This window comes from Oryzias latipes, chromosome 4, assembly GCF_053564925.1.
Source record: "Oryzias latipes strain Hd-rR chromosome 4, Olatipes_Hd-rR_3.1".
Classification (NCBI taxonomy): Eukaryota; Metazoa; Chordata; class Actinopteri; order Beloniformes; family Adrianichthyidae; genus Oryzias; species Oryzias latipes.
Window position 1 is genome coordinate 17,721,086 of NC_136240.1, and position 14,244 is coordinate 17,735,329.

A 14,244-nucleotide genomic window follows, 5' to 3' on the forward strand; every position below is an offset into this window, starting at 1 on the left:
AATGTGTTGAATTTGAAAATCCCTACTTGGAAGTTTCAAGACCATTTTACAAAGCCCTCAGTAAAAAGAAACATTTTCTAACATTCATAAAGTTACAGCAAGACAAATTAAAACAAATCTAATTACCTGGAAATATTTGAGCAAGTAAATTATGTCTACTCAACACACTGCTATACTCAAATAAGAGTTAAAAAAAATCTCTAACTTAGATCCCTAGATGCAGTTCTGTCAAAAGTAAAAGTTGTGTTATCAGGGATAGTTGAAAAAGCTGAACATTCAGTTCAGATGAAGCTGGTACATTTGGAGGAACATCGCTAAGCAGTTCAGAAAAGCCCTCACTATCTGAATGTATAACAAGATCCTTTCTACACTGACTGTTCTGTCATAAGGTTTTCCAGCAACTCAAACCTACCTCTTCCACAAAAGTCAATGAATCAGTGGATCACTTTTAAAGAGGCTGTATAATGAAATAAAAACTTTCTGCACTCCTGTTTTTTCAGGTACATAAAAAACACGCAATTTGCCCTGTGATTCATGTTGGCAGGTGTCATGTTCTGGCAAGGTTTGGGGGCTTGGCAGGCCTACACATGCCAGAGACTGTTGCTGCATCGATGAACCAAACTTAATAAAAACCCTATTTTCTCAGCATTAGACTTGTGTAATCTCTTTTGCAAATTCTTCACCAGTGGTAGAATAATTGTTGTTATTCCACCATGTTTTACAAAAAACAAATTAGTGTTTTCCTCTGTGTATTTTCGATAATATATAATGAAATTTTTTTTTTTTAAAGACCAAGGAGTTCTGGGCTGTATTGTGGTGTCGTGGTTCACGCTCTAACCTCACAGTGAGAAGGTTCAAAACCCGACCGGGACCTTTCCCTTGGAGTTTGCATGTTCTTCCTGGGTATGTGTGGGTTTTCTTTCCTCCCACAGTCGAAAAACAAGCTTCATATGTTAATGTATCAGTTTAATTGGTGTCCAGGTGTGAGTGTGTGCTTGTGTGGCCCTACAACAGACTGACAAACTGTTCAGGATGTACCCCACTTTTGCCTTACACTAGCTGTGATTAGATCCAAAGACCCTGAAAGAGATTAGCCAGGTCTGGAAAATGAATAGATGGATAAAAAGTGATACTTAACAGTTGCTTGGTTTTTGAAACTTTCATTTTTAAATAGCCTTAAAACTTTGCAAGTTTTTTTTTACTATTGATAAACAATAAGGCGTGAATTTTATGTACAAGTGCTTAAAACATTAAAACTGAACTGTATTTCAATAAAATTTTCTGGAGTAAAAAAAACATGTGGGGAGTTGAAAATGTGTGAAAGTGTTTCATTTTTGGAGTTTATTATTAACTTTTGTTTGTGTTTGGAGATCCTAACTGACAGGTTATTATTTGGAGTTTTGTCAGTGGGGGCTGAGAAGCAAACTTGTATCTGTCTTCTGGATTTGATGGTTAACCATTCATTCATTCATTCATTCATCTTCTTCCGTTTATTCCCTTTCGGGGTCACGGGGCTGCTGGAGCCTATCCCGGCCACTTGTGGGCGAAGCCAGGGGCCATCCCGGACAGGTCGCCAGTCTGTCGCAGGGTTCTTTTTCTCTGTCGCAGGGTGATGGTTAACCATTCAAACTAAAACTAAACTAAAGAGAAAGAATCCACCAGGTGTCTGGTGTCTAGACATAACATCAAACAAGTGGTCAGCATAATGTTAACACATACTGATAGCTAAAGAGAAGCTGACATTTTGTTTCGGTCAGATTCACTTTGGAACAAAACTACACAAGACTCAATTGGCATAACAAATAAAGCTTTATAGCAGTCCAATCAGAAAAAGACAAAACATGCATGCCTTTTTTTGTTAGGAAATATGAGGAAATAGGAAGTCTCTTTTCTCTATGCTGTTGGGCATGGTGGTAGTGGTTTGTTTTTTTGGGCTTGTTTTGAAGCCAAAAGATGGAAACACCTCATCGTCATCATGTGTTGCGTTGACCAATCTGCAGACTCACATTAAACCTTTTCCAGTCCAAGTATATGGATTAACAGCAACTGAACAGAAACACACATTACAATCAAGTTTTAACAGCCATATCATTGAGATGTCATGACAATTGACTGATGTCTTGCCATTGCCCCTATTTGATGTAATATATTATTTAAATCTGAAGTTTCAAAAATATTTTTTTCATCAGCTCAACAGTAAAAACAGAAAGCATAGTTGATGTAAACTGAAAATGAAGAATTCTCAGCAAAAAGCCTTTCAAGCTTGGTTTTACAACACAACAACAATGATCAGACATGAACGGCACGCAGCAGGATGCCCAAAATAGAAGCAAGTCAACTTGTTCAATCACCCCAGTCAAAGTCAAGACTGAAATGGTTTGACATGAACTTCATCAATGTAAAAAAGAATGGGCCTGCAGTTCCCTGCATTCCTTTGTAGCCAGTTGAACTGGCTACTAAAAATGTTACTTCTTAAACTAGCTAAATGTTGATTTAAAATGTGTTGCATTGCAAGTATTTTTGCACAAATAAAGCTAAAGAATCGTGTTGCAAAACAGCTTAACGCACTTTCACAACCAACTGGAGCACAAAAGCCCACAGAAAAAGGAGGAGAAATTTTAAAAATTATCAGTAAAAAAACGATTTTTTAGCAACTTTATGTCCCACTTCAACCATCTTTTGACTTCTTGTTAAAGCATTCTCAGTGGTCTTTCATTTATGATTATGCCATTTTTAGGAAAAAAAAAATTTAAAAAACAGTGTTTTTTCTAGGACATAGTTGCTTCAGAGCGACAGATTGTTAGAAATTTGCCTTTGAGTTGTGGGAATTCCGCCCCCACTTTCTGTCACCCATCTATTTATACGCTCTCCCGCCAGCTTACAGCCACTCTCAATCCCAATTTAACATTACCGATGCAACAAAAACAGTGAGCAATATTGTAGCTATCCAGCTGTACATTTTTGAGCCAGAAACCAAGTAGATGGGGAAAATGAAGACGTGCATGGATCTGTCTAAAGTGGATGGATCAGAATGGACCGAAGCTGGGAGTTTGTTGCTATAATACCATTCACAGCTACAAATGCTTTCAGACACGCCATTTTTTTATTTGTGCCTGATTCACAACAATTTGAATAAACCCTTAGCAAAAAGTTGTACACTTGAAGTTTATTCTATTAAGTATACTTGAGCATACATATAATTAAAGCAAGTATACTATATACAATGTTAACAATGCTAACTGTAGAAAATGTGTATAACTCAATACTTCTTAAGACTACATTGGAACAATTTAAGTTTAAAGTAGTATTTTTTTTAATTAATTCAAGTATACTGACTCACTTTCAGATAGATAAAAAAAAGAAATACTATTTTCAGCTTAATTTTGCTAATATTTGGCCTCTATCAACCGAAAAATGCCAAAAGAACATGTTAAAAACACAGTTTTCACCGAGGTGAGTCTTTAAGAGTTTATTTGATGACAAGTCATTATGTGTTCATCTTGTATTTTTTCTGCCATTAGAAGTTTTCAAAATTATGTTGGGTAATGTCAACAAGCTGCTAGCATTTATGTGTTAGCAGCTTTGTGCTTGTTTTTGAATATTTCCTAGAATCTTTTATCAGATCTGCCAGCAAAATGGGACTTGAGAGGGTGGTATGTGTGGGTGTGTGTTCTTCTGCTGTAGTTTTCCATACTTTGAAAAGTGCAAATTATTGGCCGCCAATCACAAGCACTCATATCTGCCCCCTCTGTGTTCCAAGCAAAGTCTGCATGACACATGCCTCTATCCATCCAAAAAGCCGGCCCTGCAGCCTGGTGCCACAGTGCCCTACAGACCTAATCCCCGGGTTTACAGCCATTGATCCCACTAAAGTCCATCTTTTGTCAGAAAAACAGCTCATCTGGCCAATGAGACTCACTGGTTTTCCTCATATGCACCAGCATACCCGCAGTAATCCCTCTTTTCTCTCTTTTTATTTCTTTCTCCCACTCTAGGTCTCTCGCTTTCACAGCCAAACCAGCACAGTACAAACCACGCAAAAACTCGCATTTGTTTTCAAAAACAATTGTCCGCATTTCCTTCAACTCTTGTCACTAACTCACATGAGCAAAAATGACAATAGTTTATTCTGCCTTCTGTCCGCTGTTTCAACCAGACTTTGGCGTAACTAATGAAAGGGAGAGTATGGAAGATTAACCAGCTAGAAGCGCAGAAAATGTCTGAGTTGGACTCAGATAATAGCTTATTTTTCTCTAGGGTTGCACGATATGGGGAAAACTTGCGACGTACGATATTAGTGATCAATATTGCGATGCTGATATAACTTGCGGTATATGAACAAATAGCAAAACAACCAAAAACATCATTTCCAATTCACTGCAACAAATTATACTCCAAATGACCATCATCTACATAGGAGGCGAACATCTAACATAAAAGGGTTCTATCCGATAAGTCAACAACGTGAAGGGTTCCATCTGATTGGTCAAATGCATAAAAGAATTGATTTGATTTGTTAAATACTTCAAACGGCCCTAAAGTTGTTTTAGCACATTTAAGGTAACCATTTATTGCAATTTCTGCTGTCTTTTGCTATATGCATATTGCACAGATTGATCTTGCGATTACTATAAATTTGCCTTATATTATGCAGGACTAGTTTTCTCTATTTCATGCGATTTTAAAGTCAGGTCAGAAGAGCCTAAATAGACTCTCATCAAACCAGCCGTAAAGTCCTCTGGCATCTTTGATCCATGGTGCCCCTGCCTTTCACCCCCCCCAAAAAAAATCCCACATCCACCCTATTTATCATGACCAAGTTTTATAGTGCAGGAAACCAGATTGCAGGAAAAAATACTTGCGCACTTGAACATGCATGCCTTCATGCCTCACCCTTGCTTTCAGTGCAGGCATGCACACCACAGTGAAGAGTAAAATAACAACAGAAAGCAAGGGTGAGGCTAAAACAGGTATATCTTTAGTGATTTAAAAACTCCTTTGTGCATTTCTTGCTTGCGGCTGTGTAATTGGTCACAATTCCCAAGCAGATTAAACGTGCAATGCAAATTTACACTTCTAAAACAAATGCAGGATTATTTCTAAAATGACTGAAAATAAAGCCATCCTGTTGAAGTTGCAGGATTTTGGTTTTTTTTGTGTGTGTATTTTTTTTAATCAGTTTCTCAGAATCTCAGTGGTAATGTTGATTCTGCAATTATTTCACAATTGGGTTAAGGTTTGCTCCCTTTTTTATGTTTGTTATCTATTTTTATCTAGTTTATTATTTATGTTATCTATTTTATCTAGTTTGTTATTTAATTGCTGTATTCTGAATTTTTGTTTGTAACAAGTCCCTGCAGTGTTCATGCTTCTTTTAAGCACATGAGATGGGATTGAACTCTATTTACAATAATGGATCAAGTCATTTTCCTACATTTGCATTTCTTTGGGATTTGTTTGGTTTATTTTATTCATGATTCTAGCTCTCTTAATGGTTATTAAAAGTGTTTTTTTTTTCTTTTGAAATGTAACAGATTTTGTCAACTTTTGGTTGTTTTGATTTGTTTACCAAACCACAACCCTTAAAAATAGATATGTCGCTTGTGGCTGTTTCGATGATTTTCAAGCAAGAAACTATTCCAAGATATGGAAAAATACTAAGTGTTTTGAGACCACCTTATATTTTGCTGAAAAAAAGTTTTAAACATTCATACGTTTGTGCTTCTCAGTTGTTATCTCCTAAACACACTATCTTCTCATCATTTATTCTTTTTGATTTTTTGTTTTTAAGAATTGCTAATGTTATCTAATGTTGGGTAAAAGCTCATGGTATGTGTAGGATTTTACTTGTTCTTCAGGGTATTTTTTGTTTACTTGTTCTTGCCCAGTCCAGAACTTTTTAAGAAAAATAATTTATTCACCAAAGAACTGCTAATTGGATCAAACTTGATCGTATTGTAATGTTGCCATCCCTTCAAAACAGATTGACAAAATTTATCAGGAGGATCAGCAAAAATCTAACCCATCATTTCAAAGGAGTCAACATGTTTTCAGACCCCATGAAGGTTGTATAAGCAGCACTTTTTAAACAGCACTCAGATTAACAAGGCAGGAATGCAGATTGCATGAAAAATATTGAGTATGTGTGCACGTGCAAGCCTGCATGTGGGTGTGGCAAGTAAAATAGTAACTGAAAGCAATCCTGAGGCAAATTAAGTTCTAGCTTCAGGAAGCAAAATTGTGATGAATACATTTATTTAATATATATTACAGTTTTATTAATATCTTTGTACATGTATTTCCTGCAGCACTTGTTGTGCATCCCATCACAACTCCTAAACACCTTAAATGTGCAAAGCAAGTATAGGTTTAGCACTTATTTGAAGGAACTAAGACTGTAAAGTGTAATAATAGAGCTTTCATTAAATACCATTTAACTGTACTTGAACAAGTTTTCATACATAAAATATTATATATATATAATAATAAAAAAAATAAAAATAATAAAAATAAATAAAAAAAACTCCATGAAGTTCTGTTTATGGCCATCTGAAGATTTGATAAATATAAAAGGTGAATTTTGAGCTGATAACACAGATTGAATCTATGCTAATGTGAATTTTTATTGAATCTATGTAAAACAAAAAAGTTTAAAAAAAAAGGAATCTCTGTAAAATAAACTTGTAAAAATCTTAGGCTTTTCCATAAATTAATAAAAGAAATGGAAGACTACCCTAAAATTACTAAAAATAAAACTTATGTCTGAGTCTTACTGCAGTAATGCAGACAATGCAGTACCATAATAGGAATTTCGTGATAGTTTAACATTTGTGTTTAAGTTCAGCTTTGTTTTTACTGTGTGCATGTTTGCCGCATCATGATGACTATTTTTGGAACAACTTTTTCTTTATTGTTCCTAATTATCTTTAAATATTAATTTCAAACCAAGATTTCTTAACTAATTGAATCCCTGAGCTTATGCTAAGCAGGCTCTTTGTATTTGTAATGCTTTAATGTGGTACATGAAATCTACTTTCTGAAAATCAAAATGTGTTCATTAACAACAAACCAGACACACATACCATATACTCATTACCAAAACTGAAGACAACTCGAATCCTCCCCCATTCTCAGAAATATTACAATCAAATAATTTCCAGAGAAAAAGGAAACAGTGATGCCACTAATGTGAGATTTATTGCAAGTTCAGGGTAGTGGAATTTAGGTCAACCAGATATCATTTCCAGATAAATTGTCTAATTACACGAAGCAAAGACTTCCTTTCTGCCAGTCTTTCTGTGTTGCTAAACAGGAAAATAAGAAAGAAATTAAGAAAGAAAAATATCATCTTTGTCTACTTTTTCTTTTACTGGTAATTCCACAAGGAAAAAGTGAAGTCAAGAATTTCTGTGGAAGTAAAACAAGAGATGGAAAAAGGAAGTGAATGAAGCTGTTTTTTCTAAGATTTAAGCTCATGGAAAAGTGTGTAATGGTAACAACAAATCATTTTCTCTCTGGAGGATAGTACGAATTTCATTTGCTTTCACACAAACATTGAACTGTTTCTGAAAGTTCTCGACAGTTCCATCCAACAAAACACAAAACATAGATCAGACATAAACATGAGTGCAAGAGGATGTTGTGAGAAAAAAGACTTTATCTCACTAAAAGCAGGACTTTTCTCAAAGCAAGTTCCCCTGACACAACTTTGATTTTGGGAAAATTCTCTTTCACAGGAAACAAGCAAAGGCATCATTGCATCATCAGATTGTGTTTTTCAAAAGGCACATTCTTTTAACTGTTCCGTTAAAATGAGGAAGTTTTGTATAGCTTTCATAATCAAGTCTCACTTCCATGTCCTTGAGGACATATGTGTTTGCACTTTTTTTTTACTTCACTCTGTGAGAACAGTGGAACATAAGTGTGAAACAATTTCTTATAACTCTAATGTGATTAACAAACCTCAGCCTAATCAACTGGACCTGGTTTATTTTTTATTTCTCAAAAGAGAAAACCTGTTGAAGAAAAGGTGATCCATCTTTTATAATAAAAGACAAACCAAGAGTTGATTGTTTTTTTATCTACTACTAATCTACATGAATACATGAGAATCCACCAAGAATCCACTTAAGCATTTTAAGAATATTTGTGGATTATATGTATTTACATAAAATTTAATATAATTTTGATTTCAGCTTAGTTCTGTGCCATAATGTGCTGGTGTCACAGTTGTGTTGTAAACTAAAACAGTTTAATTTTTGGAAAATAATACTAATCTCAAAACACTGAGGACAGAGTAAATATTTGATTTTGGTGTACCAATTCGAGAAAAACGACAAGTATTTTGCAGTCAGATCTGTATAACATCAGGTTCTCTTATCATAGATATACAACCAAATATATACTACCAAATGTATTTCTAATCGTAATAACAAAACAATTATGTTGTCCAGCTGCACTACAAGCCAGTTTATTGTGCAATTTGCCTCACAGGAATTCACCTTTAGGCTTTAGTAATCAATTTTCTCTCTGTAACGTTCCAAGAGGACATGCACCATGAACCATTAAAGTTAATAAAAAACTAGTTTAAGTCTCAATAATCTTAAAAACAATCAAAATGATAGCCAGCTGCACCTAGCTTGTGCAAAGTGTTCCTAACAGAAGGCTAGTTTTAAAATTAACTTGCGTTTTGGTGACATTTCCTGAGAAAACCATTAACTCCAGGACATAAGCTTAGTTAACAAATAACATAAGTGTCATAAGAATATTACAAGTTAATGAAAAACCAGCATTGTGCCTTAATAAAGCCAAATAATTCCTAAAACTGGCTGATAAAACATAGTTCTGGCTGCATTCTAACATACCGGTACAATAACAAACACATAGATCCAAAGACTAAAATTAGGGATGACTGAGGTTATCGTTTCACTGGGATTTTTATTTATACTTAGAAATGAAATTATTTTTAAAAGTTCACAAATTATTGTTATATGCTTAACATGTAGAAGTACAACATTTTCTTCAGTAGCTACTTACTTTTATTTGTTTTATTATTAATAGTAGATCTTTGATCCTCAATTTTTTCCCTTCATGTTGTTATGGCCTATGTTTAAATGTTAAAGGGAATGTGCAGACCCACCTCTCCCCATCCTCTGAGTTACTGAGCATTTTTAGAAAAACAGCCACATGTACCAAACTTTTCCATGTACCAGCTGCATTTGAAAGACAAATTCATATCCCAAACTTTCTGACCTTAGTGGCACCAAAGGAATTTTGCACAGACAGGCTTCGGATTATGATTGTACGTCACCATGGAAACACAGCTTGTGAGCGTTTTTTTTTTTTTTTTTTGCAGGGGAGAAGTATCAACAAGGTCAGTGCACATTTTTCCAATCAGCCTAGGTACAGTTGGACGTGTGAGAAAAGGTGCATGTATTAGTGTGTGTTAGTAAACCCAGTTGGGTGTAAGTCGTACAGGAGGAAGAAGGTGACCTACTGTATGATTGGTTTTCGGCTTTTCAAACTGAAAACTGTGTGAAGGTAAAGATTAAAGAGATAGCACAGATAAATTATCCAACAACAGAGTCTGTTTAGCACATTCTCTCCATAACCTTTATGATCAGTGAAAGGCAGTCATGAACTATGACATGTTTTTTAGGAAAGGCTGATCCAGCAAGGAGCCTCTCAGTATTATATTTATTTGGCATTAAATCAGCTGGACAACACATTTAAAAGCAGACCAAAGACACAATTCTAAGAAGTATGTGACTGTTTGTGTTAAACAAAACACAAGATCTAAGTTTACACAGAACACTTCATGTCCTTAATGGAATGTGACATTGAGGAACTGAGCTTTGGTAATGGTTCTTCCCACTTTGCAATGTGCTCAATCATGTGCTAATCACGTCTAAAAGGAGAAAAGAAAAATAAACAATATACATATATGTGTGTGTGTGTGTGTGGATGTGTGTTGGTCATCTTTTCTATACAAGTACTTTTTTTTCCTTCTACTCTGAGCCTGTATTGTTTTTTTCCACGCTCTGAAGTAAATATTATGCAGTCCCAGCAGAGTAATCCCTGCTGACATTTTCTACTCTGCCATAACCAAACACGTACAATGATGATAAAACAGAAGCTGTTTTAGAAACACAACATTACAGCAGATACTGTCAAAACTTTCCCACACAATTGGCACACTTTCTCCTGTTCAGGGTGAATGCAAGGCCAAGGGCTTATTCATTTGAGCAGAAAAAAAATAGTTCCTGCTTCTGTAGATGATAACACCATGCTTGTAGAGTTACTTTATACCAGGGATGTCAAACCCATTTTCACTGAGGGCCACATCAGCATAGTGTCTGTCCTCATATGGCATATCTTTTTACTTATACACGTAACTAAATATAATGTGACTAAATATTATGAAAAATAAATGTAACTACTTACTCATTTATTTATTTATTATAACTTTTTAAAGTGACAATTACAGCTGCATAGAAAACATATGTTTGCTTGTTACTTTAGCATAAATCCTTTCACATTTAATTCTGTCAGGTTTGGTTATATGGACAGTGTTTAAGTCCTAATGTATAGTTGCCCAATCTGATATTTCAAGTCAAATTCCCCCTAGATATGACAAAATGCAAACCAATTTTTATTTTTTATTTTAACAAATTAAAAACTTTTATTCTCTCGCGGGCCACATAAAATGACATGGCGGGCCACATTTGGCCCGCGGGCCTGGAGTTTGACACATGTGCTTTATACCTTTGGTTGTATCACCCACATTAAAAAAAGGCAAAAAAAATCCTATATATAAGCATTACAAAGTCTCTCTATTATTTCTTTTGTCACGGCCTCCCTCATTACATCTCGCTCAGCTGGGTATTTTGCTCACTCAGTTAATTACTGGTTAAATCTAATTGACAATGGCAGAAAAGGTACGTAACTCACAATATTTTAGGGATATTAGAAAAAACTCAATGGATGTCATATGCACTGTGTTTGTTTCACTTTACAGATTTTTTGGGATAGGGAGACAATTGTATTGGGGTTACAGAGACACCTCACTTGTTACTTACTTATTGGGGCCAAAACCGAAAAAAATCTAAAAGGAAATCCTTTTCAATGTGACCTCAACATTCTGTGGGTATTAAAAAGCTGATTTTGCCTGTAACTGTATCATACAACCATGAACACAATACGTCGCTTAACCCTTGTGCTATCCTAGGCACTTTAACATTGGGAGTTGGGTCATCTAGACCCACTAGACAGTGCGCTGAACCTTTTTTCTTCAATGATTTGTGATCTTCACTGGTGTCCATGGATTACGTGAAATCTTTCCACCTTTATCCACCTTTGTCATGGTAGGGAGAACACGTCAATGTAAGGGTGGGGTCATCTAAGATAGCACATGGGTTAAAGTGGTATGACTTGGTATGGTTTCTGGTATGACTTGTCAGTGTCTCTGATTATAACTGGATTTATGAGACTAAGTTTAAGAACTTGTGAACTATTCCTTTTTGGTAAATATTAAACTCCTTCAAAGGAGTTTTAGCCAGCAGTTAGGTGAATTTGTGTTAACGTTTTTATAATGGAGATTTTATTTGTTTGCACGTGTGTCAGTCCCTACAACTGAAGTTTCCGGTTTGTCAAAGTCTAACCTGTAAGGTTATCTCAATTTAATATGAACTTGGGTTTCATGAGGTTATCTGGCTGAACAAGTCAGGCAGACATGTTCTTTTGTAACATCTGCAGTTCCGTTTTGACTTCAAGTTGGCATGATTTCAATGACTTGTTTAAACAGTGGAAAGTTCACTTTGCACAACTCCAAGTCTGAACAGAGTGTTGCTAAACATTGTATCTGGTGCTATCTAGATTCTCTTGCTACATGCTTACCCATTAATATTATTTTTTTCCCAGCCCGGTTGAATTACAGTGCTCCATGAATTTAAATCTATATTTGTCTGTAGAGTCCTACATAGACAAATGAATCTAAAAATATTTTGGCAGAGTTACAGAGTGATGAGCTGCCAGGTGATGGGTTTAGGCAATGCTGTGATTTTTTGTTAGAAACTTAGCGGCCCACTCCAATTAAAATTGAGTTTTTCTTGTATTTAACATGTTCTTGTGGTATTTTTCTGCTATTGGAGCACGTATAAAAAAAAAATGAAGAACTAAACAACAGTCACTTTATATTTTTTCATTTTTACAGTCACTTTATTTTTTTTAAATATTTATAGTCACTTTATTTGTTCGTCTTATTCTATTTTATTCTGTAATTTGAAGTTAGATTCCCCATTTAGACTGGAGTTTGAAGAGAATCGGAATTTTAATTTCTATGTATGTGAAAACATTACAGAGATTGAAAATACGGTTTATTTTGAATCTTTAAGACAGTGTCACTTAAAATTGTGTTTCTAAATATTTCTTTATTTAAATTGCAGAGAATCAGGAGCAGACAAAAAAATGCTGTTGGAAAAGGCTTGTAGGTGTGACGCTACAATAGGTATGCTACAACCTTCCTGCTCCGCTCCATTCTGATGCATCCACTTGTAGACAAATAGATTCATGTACGTTAGGGCTGCTCGATATGAGGAAAACATGCGATTTGCAATATTAATGATCAATATTGCGAAGTTGATATAATTTGCGCTACATTAAGAAATAGCAAAACAACCAAAAACACAATTTTCATTTCATTGCAACAGTTTAACTTAAATAATAATCAACATAACTTAAATTACACTCCAAATGACCCTCGTCTACATTGGAGGCAAACATCTATAATAAAAGGGCTCCATCTGATTGGTCAACAACATGAAGGGGTCCATTGTGACAGAAGTGGTGTTTGTAAAGATCTGGTGTATCAGAGGCACGATTTGTAAGAAACAGGTGTGTCAGAAGCATGGGGGGGGGGGGGGGGGGTTCTTGCCTGGGGAGTAAGTCAGTGTTGAACCACCTGGTGTGATGGAGGTGGAGTCAGGAAAACTTGGTGGAAAGGGGGTGTGGTTTCAACAAATGGATGGAAGCAGGCTTGATAAAAAAAAGCAAAACACGTCTTTTGTACTTCTTAAACATGTTTATGAAAATGAACACAGCATGTGGTAATTATAGAATAATAATAGATAGAAAAACTGAAATGGCTTGTGTTGCAGGTAGTGAGAGAGAAAAAGGCCTTAGTCTAATGCAGCGAAATCCAACTCAAATTTGCTTGTGTGCTTCTGTGTGTCCATGCAAACGTGGGCGGCTGTTTGTTCTATTGTCAGCTCACTGACCCACTTCTAAGAGCTGGACAGACTAAATGAGGGCTGTACAAAGCAACACTCTGGTACCGCTCCAAAACATGAATGTTTTGTGTCCTTTCATAGGACAGACACCCAGACTCTTGTGAGTCTCTTGTGACTCTTTTTTCACTGTTTTGTGAAAGTCTCGCTTACACAGAAAAAAGGGAGTTTAATTTCAGTGAGCTAGACAGCTCCTGGTGTTAGAATTGTCAGCAGCAGACAGAAAACGTTAGTTGTAACTATATCCCACTATAAAGGATCTGTTGCCTTTGGTGTTTCGATGTCATTTGGCTCAGCAAATTGTAATCAGATATTTAAAGAAATACTCAGTCAGCAAACTGTTGAAACAATCCCAACACATGGCACTGAGAGTTATGGGAAAAGATCCAGAGAAATACAATACAATATTCCTAACACAATCAAACTTGACTAATTTGAAGCAAGCCACGGTGTTGACTCCAGGCAAAAATATAATCCTTATACTGAAATAACTTAGACGTGATAGCTAAATTCTGACAGAATTCAAAAAAATCTGGGGAATTAAAACGCCTCAAGGTTAAATGAGAGATAGCCTCAAAGTATCAGCACAAAATATCTTCACAAAAAGCCTAATTGATGTCACGTTCATTTATTTTCACCAATACTGAGTATTTGTTCAAGTTTGGAAAAAAGAATGTAAACTTACATATCAATTGGGGCAGAGCATCTCTTGTTTAGAAGCAATCTAGATTCTATCAATTGATTCCAAAGGTATGACTGATGAGAGATATTAGATATGAAGCAGTACAAAACAAGCCTCCTTTTTATGACAACATCCCATAAGAAATTATGCTTATGGGCATTTTGTATCTAACTAGTTACTCAAATACAATTGCTAGGGTGCGCTTTGGCGATAAAAAGTGCAATTTGTTTGGTCTTAAAAAAGGATGTTGTTCCATTGGTAGAACATGGTTAACTATAC